The sequence below is a fragment of the Schistocerca americana genome, chromosome 6 (assembly GCF_021461395.2).
Source record: "Schistocerca americana isolate TAMUIC-IGC-003095 chromosome 6, iqSchAmer2.1, whole genome shotgun sequence".
Lineage (NCBI taxonomy): Eukaryota > Metazoa > Arthropoda > Insecta > Orthoptera > Acrididae > Schistocerca > Schistocerca americana.
In genome coordinates, this window is record NC_060124.1 from 118,712,422 (window position 1) to 118,735,491 (window position 23,070).

A 23,070-nucleotide genomic window follows, 5' to 3' on the forward strand; every position below is an offset into this window, starting at 1 on the left:
CAGGCGCGTTTCCCATTAATTATATATGGTATTTGTAGATCAGTTACATTATTCTCTACTGGCATACCTTTTTAGTTATCGTCAGCGTACTGCGTAGGGTTAACAGCACTTGACATTGCCTTTAGATTGACTTCTCGTGTAGCGATGTATCATTATTAGTTTGGACAGGTGATGTGTATTAATTAGGTCGTGTAGTAGTATGCAATATAGATCTGAATCGCTCACCGTGTAGCAAATTCGCCGCCTAAATGGTTCAAATGGCTCTGAGCACTATGGGACTTAACTTCTGTGGTCATCAGTCCCCTAGAACTTAGAACTACTTAAACCTAACTAACCTAAGGACATCACACACATCCATGCCCGAGGCAGGATTCGAACCTGCGACCGTAGCAGTCGCGCGGTTCCGGACTGAGCGCCTTAACCGCGAGACCACCGCGGCCTTCGCCGCCTAAGTCTGCTCATTCACCTGACTCCATTTACGTATGTATGACGCTTAAAGTAAAAAATAAATTTTAATTGCAACATCACATTGTTTGCATCTGTCGACTGAATCCGCTACTCCGAGGGAACACCCACGCCATCCGGAAGGCAGGTAGACCACTCTCTGCCATATGTGTTGCGGCTCAAGCATCCTCACATCCGACAGCTGTTTACGTTAACAGCCTGTACACCTAACTGTGTACCGGACCTGATATTAAGTTCACGGGAATAAGGTCACTCACCACCATAAAAGATGACAGTGGCTACCTTGGAGAACTGTATCTGGTGTACAGCTGGTAACAGATCGTTATGTGGTCACCGACCGCTAGTGACAGTCAAATCAGTGAAGAGATTTGTGCCCATGACAACATCGAGAATGAAGTTGCCCAACTAGTGGGTGTATCAACGCTGACTATACAGCATGAATACGAATAATGTAGGAGAGGCGTTCAATAAAAAAATGCAACAATTTTTTTTTCTAGGAGCTGCTTGGTTTTGTTCAAGATTTCAATACACTATATTATTGCCCACTGTTTTGGCTACAAAATACTATTTTGCAATATAATCTCAATGCGACCACCTTACGACACCATGCTGGGTGGGCCTGAATGCCCAGATGGTACCACTCTACTGGTCGACGATGGATCCAACGTCTTGCTGCACAATAACCTCTATGTCACCCACGTAATGCTTCTAGGGGAGTACATCGATTATTGGGACAAATCGGAAGGTGCAGATGTGGGCTGTAGGATGGGTGAGGGAGAACATTCTAATGAAGTGAAACCCCCTCGGGTGCGTGGACATGCGTGAGGCCTTCTGTTGTCATGGAGCAGGAGAAGTTCGTTTACATTTTTGTGGCAAAGAACACGCTGAAGTCGTTCTTATTTTATTTCAATTTCCTGAGAGCGGCACAATACACTTCAGAATTCATCGCCGCACCATAAGAGAGGACATGAAACAGAACAGCCTCTTCAGAGTCCCAGAGGACCGTCGCCATGACTCACCGGCTGAAGATGCGGGTTTGAACTTTTCCTTCGTTGGTGTGGTGCCACTCCATGTGTTACCGTTTTGATTCCGGGACGAAGTAATGACCCCTCGTCTCATCACCTGTGGTGATCTTCGCCGAAAATTGTCATGATCAGCATTGTAACGCGCAAGCAGTTTCGCACAGATGGTCCTTCGTTGCTCTTTATGGTCTTCTGTTAGGCAGGGAGTAACCCAGCGGACACATCCCAGTCTCTACCCCAACTAGTGAACAAGTGTGTCAGCACCCCCAATAGAGACTTCCAGTCGTGCAGAGAGGTGTTTGATTATGATCCATCGATCAGTTCGAATGAGAGCGTCCGCAAATTCCAACATTGCAAGAACCGGCTCGCGGGGGAATGGGACTGGTTTGTGTGACCTTGTGATTATGACAGACATCTCTTCCGACGACTCAACGTGCATTTGGCCACTGCCAGGTCTCCATAGACATTCTGCAAGTGCCTATGAATGTCTGATACTCTCTGGTTTTCCACCAGAAGAAACTCTATGATAGCTCTCTGCTTGGAAAGCACCTACTTTGCAGCCCCCACTTTGGAGGCTATGTATAGTGCATCTATTGAAACTCCATGAGGCAATAGGGGCTGAAGCGGAAATATTCCACGATGTCCCATAAGAAATTCCGCATTTTTTCAACCGAAACTGGACGAAAATAATGTGTTGTATCACTTACTGAACGCCCCATGTAGCTTTCACATCCAACGAACTCGATGCAACAACAGTGGTCAGGATCAGGGATCAGAGAAGAACGTCACATCTACTCAACGACACTCAGTTTCGAACCCGACAGATAATTAGTCAGTTGGTCAGTTGCACATTCCATAGATCATTTGAACAATTCTTTAAAGAAACAGAATGGAACGAATCAGTTTATACGTATATACTTGAAATTTAGCACTGCAATAGAAGGTGTTGCCAAGGAAAAATGATTAAAAATTATACTTGTCTTGTTGCCTGTCAGATATTTCACAGTTGTGGACTAATGCTCAAATATTTTTGTTGGTGTATATTGAACACCTTTCTGAGCCACTGACAGCTTTGATAATGAGGTATAAAGGTCATTTTCGCCTGTAGTGTTGTTGGTGTGGACGTCACTGTTCTACTCAAATTGTGATGGATTATTTATGACGAATTTCACTAACGATTATACGTGTTGTCACGATGCAGATAAAATGCCAAGCTCCTTGAAGTGGTATCTATGTGTTACAAGTTTTTAGGTAGAAATTCGCCAATGGAATAGGAAATGTACAGGAGAAATGATTTTCAGTTCCATTTAAAAATTGTTTTATTACCTGGCAGACATTTATGTTATTGGGAAAATGATTGATAATTTATGTTACTGCTTATTGAACTCATTTATGAGCCACTGACAGCTTTACTAATGGGTAATAAAGGTTATTTTCCCTCTAGTGTTGTAGGTATGGAAATCCTCGAGCTACTCAAATTGTGACGGATTATTTATGACGGATTTTATTATCAAATATATGCATTGTGGCGATGGAGTTAAAATGCGTCTGTCATTGAATAATACCACAAATTATTCTTACTCCTCGCTTCTGTGCAATCGATACTTTCTTTCTAATTGATAAGTTACACCATAAAAATAACCCAGAAGACATTCTTAAGTGGAAATATGCAAAATATCTCAAGAGGTTAATTCGGTTGTTTCCAATGTTAGAAATTATACGAAGACCAAATGTAGCTGTACTATTCCTCTTCCAGCTCAGTGTCCATCAATATTTACACCCAGAAATATGGAGCATTCTAACCTATTTGCTGCTCATGTGCCACATCAATACATGTATGGTTATTGACCATTTGTTGTATAGAACTGCATATAGAGAATTTTTTCCAAAATTTAGAGAGAGAGTACTTTTTCTGAGAATCACTTAATAATTCTTTGCAAAATATTATTTACAATCTCTTCTGTTGCTTTCTTACTTATGGAATCGCCTGCTAGGAGTACCAATTCTGCTTGCTGAATGTTAAGTAAAAGGTCATGGATATATATACGTAACAGGAGTGGACACAGAGTTGAACACTATAGACTCCCTTTGTGACTTTACTTCAGTCACGAAATTTTCTACCCCTACTAATTCTTTCAATTATTTATTACAATTTTTCATTCATTTTGTTAAGTATGATTCCTACCAGTTGTGTGTAAAACCATCAGTTCCATACAATTTCATTTCTTAGATAGCAACATGATCTACACAACCAAACGCCTTGTAAAGATCACAAAAAATACCACTTAGCGGTATTTTTTTAATTTTAGGCTTGTACTATTTGATGAGTATGTGTTATAAACAGCATTCTCAGTCAAGCAACCCTTCAGTAACCAAATTGGGATAAAGTAATCAATTTATTTCTAGTTAAATGTGAGACTACTTGTGAGTACATTACTTTTTCGAATATTTTGTAAAATGATATCAATAAGGAAACTGGATGACAACTGTTTCAATCTGGCTTGTCGCCTTTCTTATCAAGAGGTTTAAAAATTAGATATTCTAACCTGCCTGGAAAAGTTCCCTGTGCCAGTGATGCATTAAATTTATCACTAGGGACATCTTTCCAGAATTCTGTCTGAAATTTCATCAACAACACATGGGCTTTCGGTTTTTATAGAGACAGGATTTTCTGCTGTCAATGAATCCCAACCAGTTTACAGGTGAGCATTCCGAAAAGAATTACATGAAATAGATTTTTCGAGTCGTAAGTCTGGCGTTGTCATCGCTGAAAGTGGCAAGTGGGTCATACAGGTGCACGCCTTTAATGCGCCAAACAACTGGAAATCTGGACAACAGCTGACGAATGGCGGGCAGTGTTGTCTGACGAGTCGCTGTTTCTCTTCTTCTCAAATAATGTGACACGTCCAGTGCACTGAATGGTTGGGCTAAATCAGCTGATCTTTATCCCTTAGGAAAATTCTGACACTAATTGTAGCACAGGTTAACAGTAACAATAAACACCTAGGAGATCTGGTAACTCTTGAGATCTAATTAACCCATTACTGGTATCAGCCACATATGGTGTACGTTGACATGCTTGTAGACTCTGTTCATCGCCGAATTGAGGCCCTCATGAGGCCGTTATCAAGGAGAGAAACGGTGTCACACGGTATTCGTTTAGTGTCTCGAAGCGACGGTTGTATTTTTGTCGTACGTGCTTAGAAAGTTCAGTTAGTTGTTTTTGTTTACCGGTATTGGAGGCAAAACACAGTCATTTGATAAAGGAAAGAGGTTCGTCTACGGTTTCCCTTAGTAAGATTTGTGAAGCTTCTTTAGGATTACAGAGTATTTGTGGTGATATCAAATCACCTTTTTAACTCCTCCACCTGTCCTGACTATCACACCAACCAGGTGTAGTCTAATGGAAGCTGTAGCGCTGACATATGTTCTTCGTTTTTTGTAACATACTTTGAATCAATGTCATATTTTCAAGCGCTGTAAGAACATATTTTTACGAAAATAAATCGTCTCCAAAATCTAAAATTCGATTCAAAGTGGTAATTCATGCTCTATGCTCTGTTTATAATTTCGTTCATGGCCATTATGCTACAGCTATTTCTAAAGCAATCTTGATCATTTGCTTTGCTAAAATTTAATGTCCTTCCTTGCTCTAACTGAAACAACATTTGTATTACAGTTTTTGTGTTTTGGATTATTTCTAGCGTATTTTATATTTACAGATGAACTAGATTGTGTGATATTAATCATATGATTAATCAAGAAACTATGAAAGTCATATGGAGATACAAATAATACACAAAAAGATGAAGATGAGTGGAGAAACGATTGAGGTCCTACAAGGTAAATTGATATAAGATTAATTCAAGGTTAAAATCAATGGGTAGACTAGTGGAGACTGAATAGTGGAGGAGGAGAAGTAATGTTCATAATGGTTAAGATTTTGTTTTTCCTGATTATTGTAATTTGATATTCATGAATGCTTATGTTTGACTTTTCATTTGATTTATGTTTTAGAGTTTTCTACCAATGGATTGTCTATTGTGATTTACTGTTTCTCCTCCGGTAGAATATTGGAGAAGGAAGTAACTGTTTATGTTAATGACTGTGATTTTTAGAGACAGAGGAGACCTATAGAGCATCAATCAAATTAAATGTAATTTGGTGGCTAGACACATTTCCTTTTACATGTGGAATAATGGGACAAGACTTTTGCCATGTAGCTAAAAGAAAATTTATGCAAATATAATTTTATTTTATTTATCATGTGCCTGGTACTTGAATTTGTCCAGCAAATAAAGGAAATTTCAAAGGGAGAGAAGATGCCCTGCTAATTAAAAAGTAATTAAAATAGGTGTGTAGCAGACTATGTTGTAAATACACTCCTGGAAATGGAAAAAAGAACACATTGACACCGGTGTGTCAGACCCACCATACTTGCTCCGGACACTGCGAGAGGGCTGTACAAGCAATGATCACACGCACGGCACAGCGGACACACCAGGAACCGCGGTGTTGGCCGTCGAATGGCGCTAACTGAGCAGCATTTGTGCACCGCCGCCGTCAGTGTCAGCCAGTTTGCCGTGGCATACGGAGCTCCATCGCAGTCTTTAACACTGGTAGCATGCCGCGACAGCGTGGACGTGAACCGTATGTGCAGTTGACGGACTTTGAGCGAGGGCGTATAGTGGGCATGCGGGAGGCCGGGTGGACGTACCGCCGAATTGCTCAACACGTGGGGCGTGAGGTCTCCACAGTACATCGATGTTGTCGCCAGTGGTCGGCGGAAGGTGCACGTGCCCGTCGACCTGGGACCGGACCGCAGCGACGCACGGATGCACGCCAAGACCGTAGGATCCTACGCAGTGCCGTAGGGGACCGCACCGCCACTTCCCAGCAAATTAGGGACACTGTTGCTCCTGGGGTATCGGCGAGGACCATTCGCAACCGTCTCCATGAAGCTGGGCTACGGTCCCGCACACCGTTAGGCCGTCTTCCGCTCACGCCCCAACATCGTGCAGCCCGCCTCCAGTGGTGTCGCGACAGGCGTGAATGGAGGGACGAATGGAGACGTGTCGTCTTCAGCGATGAGAGTCGCTTCTGCCTTGGTGCCAATGATGGTCGTATGCGTGTTTGGCGCCGTGCAGGTGAGCGCCACAATCAGGACTGCATACGACCGAGGCACACAGGGCCAACACCCGGCATCATGGTGTGGGGAGCGATCTCCTACGCTGGCCGTACACCACTGGTGATCGTCGAGGGGACACTGAATAGTGCACGGTACATCCAAACCGTCATCGAACCCATCGTTCTACCATTCCTAGACCGGCAAGGGAACTTGCTGTTCCAACAGGACAATGCACGTCCGCATGTATCCCGTGCCACCCAACGTGCTCTAGAAGGTGTAAGTCAACTACCCTGGCCAGCAAGATCTCCGGATCTGTCCCCCATTGAGCATGTTTGGGACTGGATGAAGCGTCGTCTCACGCGGTCTGCACGTCCAGCACGAACGCTGGTCCAACTGAGGCGCCAGGTGGAAATGGCATGGCAAGCCGTTCCACAGGACTACATCCAGCATCTCTACGATCGTCTCCATGGGAGAATAGCAGCCTGCATTGCTGCGAAAGGTGGATATACACTGTACTAGTGCCGACATTGTGCATGCTCTGTTGCCTGTGTCTATGTGCCTGTGGTTCTGTTAGTGTGATCATGTGATGTATCTGACGCCAGGAATGTGTCAATAAAGTTTCCCCTTCCTGGGACAATGAATTCACGGTGTTCTTATTTCAATTTCCAGGAGTGTAGTTAGAGTCAGTGGTGTCTGATGTTCAGTAGACTGTAGAATTGAATTAAGGGGTGTTGTTAATTTGAATTTTGTATAGATGTAAACAGCTATAGGCATGTATGAACTAGTGGTTATTGCACATGTGGATCCACATCATGTCACTTTCATTAAAAATATTTTTCGTTATTCATTTGTGTATGCTATCGTATATTTGTACAGTCAGTTATGAACAATAGATATGTACATACTACCCTTCACTAACTGTTATGTTTATATGATTGTGTGACATAATCTACTTGTATAATAGCCTAGTAACATTTGTAACAAACACGGTGTTTTTCCATTTGTGGATCCTCATTTCTCAAGCTGGAGAAAAATGATGGATTCTATAACGAAATGTGTCCAAAAGTAGATACCATTTTTCATATAATGATCTTTTGTTAATAATCTATACAAATTTGTGTATGGGTGTCGTATGTGAGGCTTACAAATTAACTTCTTTTAAAATTTCTCATGTGTAATTTTGAGGGTTGGACACTGTAGCAGATGCTGATACACTGCTGCATGAGGCACAGCCTAATTGGTCTGCTGTTCACTGGGTCAAATGAGATACTCATCCGGAGGTACACAGAAACCAAGGATGTTGCTGAGCAAAATGGCACTCATCCAGTACCTGTGCTGGTAGCACTTATCATTTACCAGTTCAGACAAGGTGATAGTTGTGCAAATGGCACAAATAAGAGGAGGTTGATGGCCTCAGATGCCTCCAGATACTTCAAAAACTTCGCATTATTTGAGACTCATGAAAGACTGCCAAAAGAGCATCAGCACAGTCAACCAACATTGTACGCAAGAATCTGCACCCAGGTGTTTCCATGAATTTCAGAGTAATTCTCAGTTGTCAAAATGTTGGGTGTATGGAATTTAATTAATGTGTTCAAGTGTGCATAGGGCACTATAGATACAAAGTGTAGCCTCAACATCAAACTATTTTCCATTTGATTTTCAAAACAACATATTTTAATTACTTCTTAAACTAATGTTGTAGAAAAGTAGAAGTAAGAAATACTAATAGTAGCAGTAATTCTTGCAAGACTTCAAATCAGTTAGGGATCAGTCAGTGAAATTAGAGCTTTACACTCATCATTTTATTCTGAACTTTCAATGGATGGCAAAATGTGGAACACAATATATTGTTAATGCCAAATGATATTTTAATTTTAATATTTTAGGTGAATTTTGTCATGTATACACGATTTATTTCATGTCTCATGTTACTAGTTGGTTATTTCGTTGGGAAACAATCCCATTCACAAATTCTATTCCTTTAAAAGAGGTCTTATACTTACTTGTTAGTATCGGCAGATGTTGTTGTAGTGGTCTTCAGTCCTGAGACTGGTTTGATGCAGCTCTCCGTGCTACTCTATCCTGTGCAAGCTTCTTCATCTCCCAGTACCTACTGCAACCTACATCCTTATGAATCTGCTTAGTGTATTCATCTCTTGGTCTCCCTCTACGATTTTTACCCTCCACGCTGCCCTCCAATACTAAATTGGTGATCCCTTGATGCCTCAGAACATGTCCTATCAACCGATCCCATCTTCTGGTCAAGTTGTGCCACAAACTTCTCTTCTCCCCAATCCTATTCAATACTTTCTCATTAGTTATGTGATCTACCCATCTAATCTTCAGCATTCTTCTATAGCACCACATTTCGAAAGCTTCTATTCTCTTCTTGTCCAAACTATTTATCGTCCATGTTTCACTTCCATACATGGCTACACTCTATACGAATACTTTCAGAAATGACTTAATGCGTTCACTATGCTGTTTGTAGTAGCTTACCCGCATTCCTATTTTCCTATTTATTATTAAACCTACTCCTGCATTACCCCTATTTGATTTTGTGTTTATAACCCTGTAGTCACCCGACCAGAAGTCTTGTTCCTCCTGCCACCGAACTTCACTAATTCCCACTATATCTAACCTCAACCTATCCACTTCCCTTTTTAAATTTTCTAACCTACCTGCCCGATTAAGAGATCTGACATTCCACGCTCCAATCCGTAGAACGCCAGTTTTCTTTCTCCTGATAACGACATCCTCTTGAGTAGTCCCGGAGATCCGAATGGGGGACTATTTTACCTCCGGAATATTTTACCCAAGAGGACGCCATCATCATTAACCATACAGTAAAGCTGCATGCCTTCGGGAAAAATTACAGCTGTAGTTTCCCCTTGTTTTCAGCCGTTTGCAGTACCAGCAGAGCAAGGCCGTTTTGGTTATTGTTACAAGGCCAGATCCGTCAATCATCCAGACTGTTGCCCTTGCAACTACTGAAAAGGCTGCTGCCCCTCTTCAGGAACCACACGTTTGTCTGGCCTCTCAACAGATACCCCTCCATTGTGGTTGCACCTACGGTACGGCTATCTGTATTGCTGAGGCACGCAAGCCTCCCCACCAACGGCAAGGTCCATGGTTCATGGGGAGGGGGGGGGGTAGAATACAGATATTTGCAAAATGCAGAAATATGCCCATACAGCTTTTTGTGGAGTAACGTTTCATGATAGTGGTCAGAACCAAACTTGGTTTACACAAGTTAGGAGAGTCAGATAAATACAAAATGACACCTATGATTACCTTTACGTATTTTACATTCTGAAGACCAGTTCTTATATGTATCCAGTCATGCTTTTTACCATAACAACTTGTTCCACAAGCAGACTGCAGTGTGATTAATATTTCTTTAATATAATTTTTAATTGACACAAATTTTTGATTTTAGATAATGAATTGTATGTGACATTTAGATAATGAGTTCGGATGTCATTTTATTTTCATGTCTCTATTTTACTTTTCTGTGGATCTCCCAACTTGATGTAAGCTGAGCACCCTAAACCTTATACTGATACACGATAGTTGACTGAAAATTAATGCCTCCACCTTCGTAGCTCTTCAACAGTTGGCAGCATTGGTAGATGGCAGGTACTGGCTTTTTCTGTAGCCTCTTCTCTACAGCTCCAGTTGGCGGGAAGCCTTAGCATAGAACGGTTTTGTTGTTACAGTCTAAAGTATGGCACCCTGCGCAGACGGTCGGTCAATGTGATTTAAGCAATGTGCAATCATTGAAATCTTGACAGCAGAAGGCGTCACCCCTAAGGAGATTCATCAGAAAATGAAAGCTGAATGGAGGATGGCGTCACCTACATTCTCGTAACGAGAGAAGAGTTCCTGCAAATTTCAAGTCTATGCACTTTCATTTCAGGAGTTAGCGTCTGGGGTCCCCATCGTGCACAGGTCATCTGATAGCCAAGCAAAGCAATAATCAGACCCACAAGTTCTTCTGAAATGTCGATTGTGCTTGCAATCCCTCTCTGAGTGATACGACGATCGTTATGAATCAATCTGCAACATTTTGCTTGTGAAACTCGGTGGTTGCTGTCACAGGCCGTCCAACTCCTTGTTTGTCATGCAGGTCAGATGTTCCCGCCTCAACATCTTTAAACTTACACGCCCTATGACGCATAGTGCTCACATCAACACAACCACCATAAATTGCTTTCATTCTCTGATAAACTCCTTCGGGTGATACTTTCTGCTGTCAAGAATTCAATGACAGCACGTTGCTTAAATTGCATTGACCGACCGTCTGCGCAGGATTTCGTACTTTACGCTGTAACAACAAAATCGTTCAGTGTTGAGTCTTCCCGCCAACTGGAGCTGTAGAGAAGAGGCTACGGAACAAGCCAGTAACTGCCGCATACCAATGCTACCAACTTTTGAAGAGTTATGAAGGTGGAGGCATTACTTTTCGATCAACCCTCGTAGTTCATCTTGTTGCCGTGAGAGTACTACAGAAGTATGAAAGGTAGTTTGTCATGTTGTGTCATTACTGTGTCACACTACATTGTAACAAGCTGAATTGGTATATTCCCATCAACATGTACGAACAATTTTGTTTTTTAATATTTTCCAGTAAATATTTGCATTCTCTTTTTTGTGTCATTTAGTTCTGATGATGGCTGATTAGCAGTTGAAAGCAGGCAAGCTTGTTGTTAATTTCTGTGATTAATTTCAACAAAACATCTGTGAATATTAAATCGCATGCTCCCTATATAATGTTTAGTCTTCTGGAATTTGTGCCCTGCCGGGAGAGTGAAGGCTATAAAAAATAAATCGTTCTGAATTAGACAAACTGAAAAAGAACAACTAAAATAAAAAGATAAAAAGTCCATATCATTAGGTACTATCCCATGACATGCTAAAGTTAAAATTACTAACACTTTACCACTAGCACATTAAGTGAAAAGAAAAAGTTATGTAATTTTGGTAAATATGCATGTAAAGTAAAAGTCCTACTGAAACATATGTGTAGAAGGGTCTCATTTAGAAATTCGTCAGAACTGGTTATTCTTTCAGTTCACAAGTATACTTGAATAAACGCTCCATAAAGTAGGAAAATATTTACAAAAGACTGCAGCAGTAGATTTCAATATTGTGCAAAAAACAAAGATAACAGAGATAACAGAAGTAATGAAGCAATGAAAAATGAGCTTTTCTCATGAGATGATAGTTAATATATGTAAAATTGAACTTAACAGTGATGAACAGGCATTACTACATAAAAGGCTTGAATACAACATTACTCCTCACTTAGTGCAAGGTAATTTGAGGAAGTGATAAGTGAAATAGCTAAAATTGTAAGATTCATTGTGACTATCTTAACTATTCAGGTCAAAAAATCACAAACAGCCACATAAAATATAGTTAATGTAAAAAACAATGATGTGTAGACAGTTAATAACCTTAATAAGAAACTCAAGAAGCGGAAAGCTCTCATAAGTAAAACTGATAAATGCAGTACTGCCGTATTGCCCTCAACAGTGATTACACAAAGAAAATTGAAAATATCTTTGGAACAAACGGTATAACTGAAATTAAGAAAGACCCAATAAAACTTTTCAAAAGAACATTGGAAGTTAGAAATTATTAAATTTGTGTTTTCTGAAAATGAAATAAAATTAATTAAAGTAATGAATACCGAAATTCCAGAACTGAAGTGCCGAATAAATATCCATAAGAAATGAGAGGTGATCCGGGTTCTAGTTAATAACATAATGTGTCATAGCTACAGACGTAATAAGCTACTAAACACAGTTAGTGTTTGATTCTCTTTGCCTCCATGAATTTTCAGAGGTAGGGAGATCCTGAAGGGGAGACGCTCAACCTCATGAGGCCAAATGAGTACCTGCCTGAACAAAGAAGCAGCAGCATCATCAGATTCAGCTACCGGCAATCATAGGTGAAGAGACCAGCAGCATGTTAGTCACCTCTCCCACAGTCACAGTCTGAACATCATACTGCCTTGTAGGCAGTTATAGGCCATGCGGAACAGGCCGAACGCCTAATCCAAGAGTTGTGTTCACATTTATCTGGATAACAACTTTTTTAATAAATTCCCGAAGTTCAGATAAAATATAATCTATTACAAACATCATGTCGATGAGGTCGTCTTTCTCTATAAAGCAAATGAATTAAACATGATTTGTTCTTCATGAACAATTAGCTCCATGTTTTCTAAAATCAATCAGTTATGATAGAAAATGACTTCTGCAACAAGTACCCTGACATGGCAATCATGAAGAGAGGAAAGAAGTATGTTTTTGCGATCTACAGAAACCCAATAACTACAAACGCAATTATCAACTCCCACTCCTGCCATCCGCAACAGTGTAAGAAGGCCTACTTCAGTTCTGTGATTCATTCTCTGATACATCGCGCCTCGCAACAAAATGAAATAGATAAGAAACTTATCATCTTCAAACAGATAACTGCTGACAATGGGTTCCAGAATAGAGAAGTCACTAACACCTATAACAAGATTAAAAGATAAGAAGCAGAATGAACCACTTGAAATTGACAGTAAAAATACTAAATATGATTGCATGATCTACAATAGTAAAATCTCTCAAAAATATGAAATCTGTATCAGGAAATATAAACTAAAAGTCGACTTCTAAACCTTTAATACTTTAAGAACGTAACAACATCATAAGCATCGCCAGAAAAGCGATAAATTTTTGAATTCAAGGTGTACAAAATTAAATGTAATTTGATATACTGCATCCAAAGGATGACTGCTTAGTGTGTTGCAGGAATTGAAGATAGTCAGCGACATGGAGAAGTACATAGGCAGTATTCTTAACGAACAAAGTGAGTTTGACCAGAACTTCTGTTTCAGCATCTTTGGAGAGTTGTTCTCTTGACGAAGGGTATGGGGCCGAATGGTCTGCAGGCCGCAGAAGTGCCGTGTTGTCTGCTTCCTCCTGGTCTCTTTGTGCTATTAGCTTGATGCAACGGTGGACTGCATCAAAGCTTATCCGTGTGCTTTTGTATCAAGATATGGCTTGGGGTCAGTAGCAAGTAAACCAAAGACCACCTGGAAACTTGTAAACTCTGTAGACCAACAAGCCAATTTACCTCCGTTTTCTTTTATATGTTGTATACTTCGAAGCCGTGTTGTTATTTGTATCCAGTCATGCATAGACAATGAGTAGTTTCGTGATACTCATTTACTAAATGATTATGTTAGAGAAACCAGTGGGACAATGGAGTCACGTGACTGGCCAGGTTGAACGTCCCATCTCCGATGTGAGAAAGGAGATCGAATCTGCAGGTGTGGCACAGAGAGTTGTGCTTGACCCACATGTGCATAAGCAGTATAACGTTGTATGATATGTTACCTCTAAGTACGAGTTTGATAAGTTATACATTATGTGTGTCTTTTCATGTGGCATGTAATTATGAAAATAAAGCAGTTAAGTCGTGGCGGCTCTAATATTGGCGTTATGGATCTCCACAGGCATTACTAGTTGCTTAGGTTGCCAATGTCGAGTCGATCGTGCGTCGATAACTAGGGTCTTTGGTTGAGGTGTGGGACCTGTGGGGGCCAGTTGGCTGAGGGCCACGTGGCTGGCAAGTTTTAGCTTTTCGGGGACTTCGGCTGTTCAGTGCGGGCCCTGAGGAACGGCGAAAGATTAATTCCGTCGGGGGCGGTGCCAAGACAGACGGACGTTGAGTGCACTCTGATCGGCATGTTCCCGGTCTATTCTGCAAACTTAACGTTTACGCCACCTCGAAGATCGTCTGTGTAGTTTTATAAATTATAGAGTGCAGCAATCAGTCGTACTTTTTAGATTTTATTATACAAATCCGGATTTCGGCTAGTAGCTAGCCATTCTCAATGCGATATTTTTTGTTCTCAATGCATGTAAGACCCTGTTGTTCGGGCGTCAGTCACAGTGCTTTGAATACTACTGACAGTAGTATTCAAAGAACAACAGGGACTTACATGCATTGAAAATAAAAAATATCGCATTGAGAATGGCTAGATACTAGCCGGATTTTCGTAATAAAATCTAAAAAGCACGACTGATTGCTGCACTCTATAGTTTATAAGTCACATAAAGTCGCTGAGAGCATCCACTTTCCGAATGGAAGGTAACCTGATCGTCTGTGTAGGTATTTTGACCACTCGATATTATTGGCCATGCCTGTGTTTCATGGAATCAGGTCTGTTATATTGATGCACATACCAGTGTTTGAGCACATGACCATCGGTTAGTGTCATTAATTCCACTTATGGTACAGGACATATTTCGTGCAAGAGTGTACCAAAAAAAAATGGTTCAAATGGCTCTGAGCACTATGGGACTTAACATCCGAGGTCATCAGTCCCCTAGAACTTAGAACTACTTTAACCTAAGGACATCACATACATCTATTCCCGAGGTAGAATTCCCGGTTCCACACTGAGGCGCCACAGCGGCCGGCTAAGAGCGTACCTCGTGACAGGTATCGTGAAGGGAATAAATTGTGAGTCGATCTGTGTAGCAGGAAGGAGATATATGCTCATGTTTGTGTTATTGAATCAGTGGGTGCTGACATGATTGGTAGCTAATATATAATATTATAATGACTGTTACATTTAACTTATTGGTACCCTCTTGCCATTATATATTTCCTTTTTTCTCCTCAGCCCTTCTTGTGTGTAGCTTTATGTCCGCAGATTACTGTTCCCATTCGTCCATGTAGGCAGGGCAACTTTAGTGGCAAACGCAGCCTTCCTGTTCCCTGGGCCCGGAGCAGAGGCGTGTTCGTTTGCCGGCACGGCGGCACTCGGGTCGTCGCATCGCGTCTGGGTTGGTCGGAGCGGCTGCTCCTACTAGCAGCGTCGGGGTGGCTCAAGTTAAGGGGACATTGTACGTCCTGTGCTGACAATGTTAAATTATCGAATTTTGTGACCCATTATCTTGGAAACTTTTCAACACACCAACTTACAATTTTCCATAATTATTGAATGCATCTTTCTAGATACCCTGAACTAGATTTATTATTAAAATTGTAGTGTGGGGCATGTTATCTTTTTTTTTTTTCAAACACTCCATTTTTGACAGAATTTTGTAAATAAATCAACATAAAACTAAAACAACCCAAGATATTTTAATTATTCTAGTTCCATATGTGTTGAATCTCACACTTGGCATACTGTGAAAATTTCAAATCTCTACCATCAGTACTTTCTTAGAGAATGGGTCATTTATTCCAAAAAATGTAGTTCAGAGATATTGAGGTTTAAAACTCTTTTTATTGCAAATTCTTGTACAGAATTACATTTATGTGTCTTTTATGCACTATAATTGCCCTGGCCAATGGTCTGTGTCTTCTTCAGTGTCACAAAACCCAGTGCTTGACTCGTCCTTTCCTTTCTTGCTTCTATTGTCATTTTCTGAGCAGCTAACTCTGCTTCACGTACACGAAGATCATCCAGTTCCCGCAGCCCTTTAGCTGTGTTCTGTCCAAATATTACCCGTAACTACACCAGAACCTTAAGTCTTTCATAGTTCCTACTATTAAAAGTTATTACAGCATCAGACACTGCTATCGTTAGAGTCATAAGGCCAACAAATACATTTTTAGGCACACGGAACCACACAGCATTATTGAAGGACTCATTAACAATCTGGGTCTTCCCATGTAAACCACCCTTTAGTAGCTCAGGATTTGCCAAATCTCTGTAAATAGGTCTGATTGCCTCCATTACTGCCAAAGGAAGGGAATGTTTATGGGTAAATTCACGCAGGGTGACAGAAAATTCAGCTTGCCTGTATTTCACCTAGTGTTTGGTGGAGGAGGACACAAAGTTGAATTGGCTTTTCATTGATTGATATTCGATGAAACAAAGTGTTCCACACAGCTCTTTTCATCTTCTCTAAATTGTCATAATTATCTATAATGGCCTTCCCATAATATTCCTGTATTTCATCAATTAGTTTTTCCGTTAATCTTCCAGTACATTTTATTATCTTGCCATCAGACAGTTTTGTGTTACGCAGCTTCGTTTTTAGGTTTATTCGTAATGCCACTTCTGAGGCATAATAGTAGGCACAAAAAAAAGCCTTTCACAGCCTTCTAGACTCTGTAGTTCCCAAGATATGACTGCTCAACTGTGGCAGTATATGCGTAGCCGCGAAATTTGACAGTTACATGTCAACATTGAAAACATTATTTGAAAGTCTCACAATTGTTTGATTTTAATGTGTTATATACCAAAATGATCAGGAAAGTCCAAAGTATATTATGGAATAGAAAAACTGAAAATGTCAAATTTCAACGAATCACATGTACAATGTCCCTTTAAGTGAGACTGATCCCTTCATGCGTGTCACGGCGGAGTGTCGCCTTTCATGCGGGGCCCAACAGTTAGATCTGTTTGTTGAATTTAAGGATCTCTGGAGCTTATGGCATGTTTGCCATTCCTGAGGTTTTTCATCGTTATACCTCTGAAAGTGTTCTTTGTTGGCACCCTTAACACTACTTCTCAGCATGCACAGTTTAAGACCAGTTACTTATCAAGATAAACTGACTAACCGTAACTTGATCCACAGTCATTAGCTATTACACTTGCTGCGAAATTTTGCTGCTCATTCCTTGTTGGTTGCCATAGCTGTCTACCGTAGCTCTCGTCTTAATTTGAATTTTGGGAAATTGTTTAGTTATTAAGGATTGCGTCAAAGTTCTGCTTGTCTGTACCAAGTTAAAGTACATTTCAATTCCAGAATGAGATTTTCACTCTGTAGAGTGTGTACTGATATGAAACTTATTGGCAGATTAAAACTGTGTGGGGGACCAAGACTCGAGTCTGGACCCTTGCCTTTCGTAGGCAAGTGCTCTATCAACTGAGCTACCCAAGAATGACTCACAACCCGTCCCCGCAGCTTTACATCCGCCAGTACCTCGTCTCCTACCTTCCAAACCTTTTTTCTTACATTTCAATTGTATATACTTCAGTTATCTTCAAATCTAGGCCGTTGTATATTTATTAAACCTTGTTAATGTTGGGTTGCTATATATAAATAGCCATTTATGTTTAGATTTTATACCTTTCTAGTTGGACTGTTTGAGGGAATGTGTAGTTTGATATATAAGGTTTTTTTATTGATGGTTATGCACTGCTAAGCGGCCTCCCAATAGCTTCAATCAGTGGTGTGTCTTGTGAGCAACCGGGGATTTGGTGAATGTTATTGGACTCTGTAACGGTCAGCTAGTCTTGAAATGTAATACATTTAACAGCTGTTATTGTAATTCATTTGGTTTATAAAATTGTTTGTTGCGCCTGCTTGCAACCACACTCACTTGATGTAACCTTTGTTTTTGGGATCTCTGTACTTCTGTTTTTCATTTCCTGTTTTTAATGGATAATTGTTAGCTTTTTAAAAATAATTTGGGTCTGTTCAACTTTATTCCTTTAATGAGTTTTTAAATTGTAGTGTTAATATTGTCATAAAGTAATAGTGTAAGTAATAGTGTATTACACAAAATAAGACATGGCAAATTTTTGGGTTCACCTTCCATGGTTTTCCCTTCAGCTGTCCCAAACCTAGTCCTGAGATTTGAGTAATGGTCAATTACAGGGAGTCATTTTATTTTCGAGGAGATATCAGAGTGTACATCCTGCAAGTGTCTTGTAGTTTAGAGTACTGTAAAACAGGATGACAGAATGTTTTTCAACTTAAAAAGAAAAAAATAGTAATTTTGAAAAGAAAACTGAAATAAAACTAATATGGGATTACGGGTACTGAGTTGAGCTCTGAACTTATAATTGGTTTGGGGCCTAGCTGATGACTTTATAACATAAAAAAATTAAACCTTGGTGTTTCTGTTCACCCTGGAGTGAAAATGATGTTTCTGTTTCTCTTTATTGGTACTTTGGCTGAATAGGGAGACGTCAAAATCTACTTCAGCTGTAGGCGAATAATAAACAAAACTTATCTGGTTAGAACAAGTTTTATTCCGTATGAAAGAACATTACATTTTGCATACATCGTGATTTTTGTGTCTGTTTACTGAATAAAGTGTTGTAAGTCCAATAACATTATTGTAAGAGTAAATTAACGAATTTCATTTGCTTATTAATACACTAAGTCACTGATATTATAATTAAAAACCATCATGTTTTTAAATGTACAACTTCTAGGTCCTCCCGAAATAATGGAGAGCATTTGAACAACATCTTGACTAAGAAATGGCTCCTGATGTCTTCAAATAAACTTGTTTGATCGACCTTGATTTATTTCCACACAACTCGAGAATATTACCTTCTAAATAACAAATTTTACATGTATACAATCTAAATGAGTACTTACTTTCTCATATACTTCAATCACCACATAATCTTCTGAATTGATAGCACTGTCAGTTGGTTCATTTCCCCCATTTTTTGTCCTTCTGAAGAGATGCTGGGGACTCCTATTTCTATTCACGCCACAAGTTCCGAAAATATAACCCTACGTTTCCAATTAGCCGAAACACAAGTCTGATTAAAGTACACTTTAAAACTTAACCTTTGGTTAGTGACTCCAATTTCCTCGCCATGTACATAAATTGAAAGGGCTAGATTGGTACATACAAATGAACTACGAAGGACACAAATTCAGCACTAATGCGATTTCTGTAACGAGAGGGATGTGGTTTTATTGTAGTCATCTACCAATAAATTTCATTTTTTTATTACAAACAAGTTCCTGATAGTAATGACCAGCTGGAAGAATGGACAACACGTCGGAGGTACTCCTGGTATGCAATTGCCCTAAAGCTAATATTAAAAATACAAGGTAAAAAGAGAGTTCGTAGTTTATGTAACTTACTGTCAAGATTACCTCACAAACAGGATTTGTGCTAAGTTCCACTGGAGTGCTCCAAGCTTGGAAGACACATGAGATTGAAATATAATGGAAACCAGTGCTCTAGATTCTTGATACGTCTTTAGTGATTGCACTGCCATTGCTAGCAGATTGTAGTCTGTAACAAAGACTTCATTTCAACCATATTCTGACGCGCAGTATACTCAGACGCCTTTGTAGTAAACAACATACTGATGGCTGTCGCCTTAGTAATTCATGTGCTGTAGGATATCATTTTAAAGTTGTAGTGGCTTTCTTGAGACACAATAAATGTTCATTAAAAGCAGAGACAATGACGAGAGTGAGTAACCTATCACAAGAAGACCTGCATCTCAATTTAACTGCTTGATGAATCCAATAGTGTATGGAATTACATTGTCTGCAGAATTTACAGTAGTCAGAGATTTTTGCAGTTCCTACAGAACCTACAAATCAAACGCTAATTGTAACCTGTCCAACACTTAGACAGCTGTCCTCCTGAAATCATGCAACTGGTCCAAAGCACACCTAATCAGTTTACTGTCAGCAGATAACCAGACCTTTCAGTTAGATTGATTCCGAGTATCCAGTTGGAAAGTGTTCCTGAGGTTGATGGTGTTCATTATTGTGCAGTGCGCTTGCAAAATCTTAATGTTCTAGTATCGATTGTATCTGCCTGTGTTCGTCTCTGGCCAGATGCTCGGAGACCAGAGGATGCCTCGCAGCAGGAGGGCGCACGTAAGCAGTGGCGGACAGGGATTCAGGGCCAAGCTTGGGCAGCTATGGGGAAGGGACTGTTGGCAACTGTGGGCTGCTGGAGGCCCGCGTTTACTGAAGACGCGTGAACGCTCCGTTGGGCCCAACGTACCGGGAAAGCGGCGGCCAGCCCTGTGGAGTTGTATTGGCGCCATCACATCAATTGACGTTTAACTGTCAGCTACTCTACCGTCAGAGGAGTCAAACCTGCTCTCAGAACTGTTGCGCGGTCGTCTGTGGAGTATGTGATGAGGTATTTCTGGTAATGGATGATAGTTTTCTTCTCAAGCTATGTGTGAACCACTGCATCCTGCAACCTTATGGACCTGGTTGATATTTGTACCGTCGTTCCTCCTGTCCGCCGATATGAGCCAGAGGAGCTCGTCTATGTTTCGATACTTGGTCGTGTCTCGTCGATTTTCTGAACACACGTTCCCGGCTTGTGTCTAACGTGTATTAAAATAAAAAAAAAATTGCTTTCTACTCGCCTCGTTACTGCTACTTACCATGTTATTCAGCGGCTTGGCTGGTGTATTGTATGTGTGTGCAAGTCATTTCTATCATATCATTGTATAATCAGCCTGCTTAGCTGCGTGGTAACGTGCTCGCACTCCCTGCAAGCGGGCCTGAGTTCGATTCCCAGCTGGGTTGGAGATTTTCTCCGCTCGGGGACTAGGTATTGTGCTATTCTCATCATCATTTCATTCTCATCACCGGCGCGCAAGTCGCCCAATGTGGCGTCGACTGAAATAAGACTTGCACTTGGCGGCCGAACTTCCTCGGATGGGACCTCCCGGCCATCGATGCCATACGCTCTTTTCATTTCATTTTTCGTTGTATAGATTACCAGCCCCAGCCTACCCCCCACCGTCACATGGACCTTGCCGTTGGTGGGGAGGCTTGCGAGTCTCAACGATACAGATGGCCGTACCGTAGGTCCAACCACAACGGAGTGGTATCTGTTGAGAGGCCAGACAAACGTGTGGTTTCTGAAGAGGGGCGGCAGCCTTTTCAGTAGTTGCAGGGGCAACCGTCTGGATGATTGACTGATCTGGCGTTGTTACACTAACCAAAACGGCCTTGTTGTGCTGATACTGCGAACGGCTGAAAGCAAGAGGAAACTGCAGCCGTAATTTTTCCCGAGGGCATGCAGCTTTACTGTATGGTTAAATGACGATGGTGTCCTCTTGGGTAAAATATTCCGGAGGTAAAATAGTCTCCCATTCGTATCTCAGGACAGGGACTACTCAGGAGGACGATGTTATCAGGAGAAAGAAAACTGGCGTTCTTAGGGTTGGAGCGTGGAATGTCAGAGACCTTAATCGGGCAGGTAGCTTAGAAAATCTAAAAAGGGAAATGGATAGGTTAAAGTTAGATATAGTGGGAAATAACGAAGTTCAGTGGCAGGAGGAACAAGAATTCTGGTCAGGTGAATACAGGGTTATAAATACAAAATCATATAGGGGTAATGCAGGAGTAGGTTTAATAATTAATAAAAAAATAGGAATGCGGGTAAGCTACCACAAGCAGCATAGTGAACGCATTATTGTGGCCAAGATAGATACGAAGCCCACGCCTACCAGAGTAGTACAAGTTTATATGCTGACTAGCTCCGCAGATGACGAAGAGATTGATGAAATTTATGATGAGATACAAATTATTCAGATAGTGAAGGGAGGTGAAAATTTAATTGTCATGGGTGACTGGAATTCGATAGTAGGAAAAGGAAGAGAAGGAAACATAGTAGGTGAATATGGAATGAGGGTAAGGAATGAAAGAGGAAGCTGCCTGGTAGAATTTTGCACAGAGCGTAACTTAATCATAGCTAACACTTGGTTCAAGACTCATAAAAGAAGGCTGCACACATGGAAGAAGCCTGGAGATACTGACAGGTTTCAGATATATTATATAATGGTAAGACAGAAATTTAGGAACCAGGTTTTAAATTGTGAGACATTTCCATACCCAATCTATGGTTATGAAAGGCAGATTAAAACTGAAGAAACTACAAAAAGATGGGAATTTAAAGAGATGGGATCTGGATAAACTGACAGAACCAGAGGTTGTAGAGAGCTTCAGGCAGAGCATTAGGGAACGATTGACAAGAATGGGGTAAAGAAATACAGTAGAAGAAGAATGTGTAGCTTTGAGAGATGAAATAGTGAAGACAGCAGTGGATCAAGTAGGTAAAAAGACGAGGGCTAATAGAAATCCTTGGGTAAGAGAAGAGATACTGAACTTAATTGATGAAAGGAGAAAATACAAAAATGCAGTAAATGAAGCAGGCAAAAAGGAATACAAACGTCTCAAAAAAGAGATCGACAGGAAGTGCAAAATGGCTAAGCAGGGATGGCTAGAGGACAAATGTAAAAATTTAGAGGCGTATATCACTAGGGGTAAGGTACATACCGCCTACAGGAAAATTAAAGAGACCTTTGGAGAAAAGAGAACCACTTGCACGAATATCAATTTCTCAGATGGAAACCCAGTTCTAAGCAAAGAAAGGAAAGCAGAAAGGTGGAAGGAGTATATAGAGGGTCTATGCAAGGGCGATGTTCTTGAGGACAATATTATGGAAATGGAAGAGGATGTGTGAAGATGAAATGAGAGATATGATGCTGGGTGAAGAGTTTGACAGAGCACTGAAAGACCTAAGTTGAAACAAGGCCCCGGGAGTAGACAACATTCCATTAGAACTACGGATAGCCTTGGGAGAGCCAGCCATAACAAAACTCTACCATCTGGTGAGCAAGATGTATGAGACAGGCGAAATACCCTCAGACTTCAAGAAGAATATAATAATTCCAGTCCCAAAGAAAGC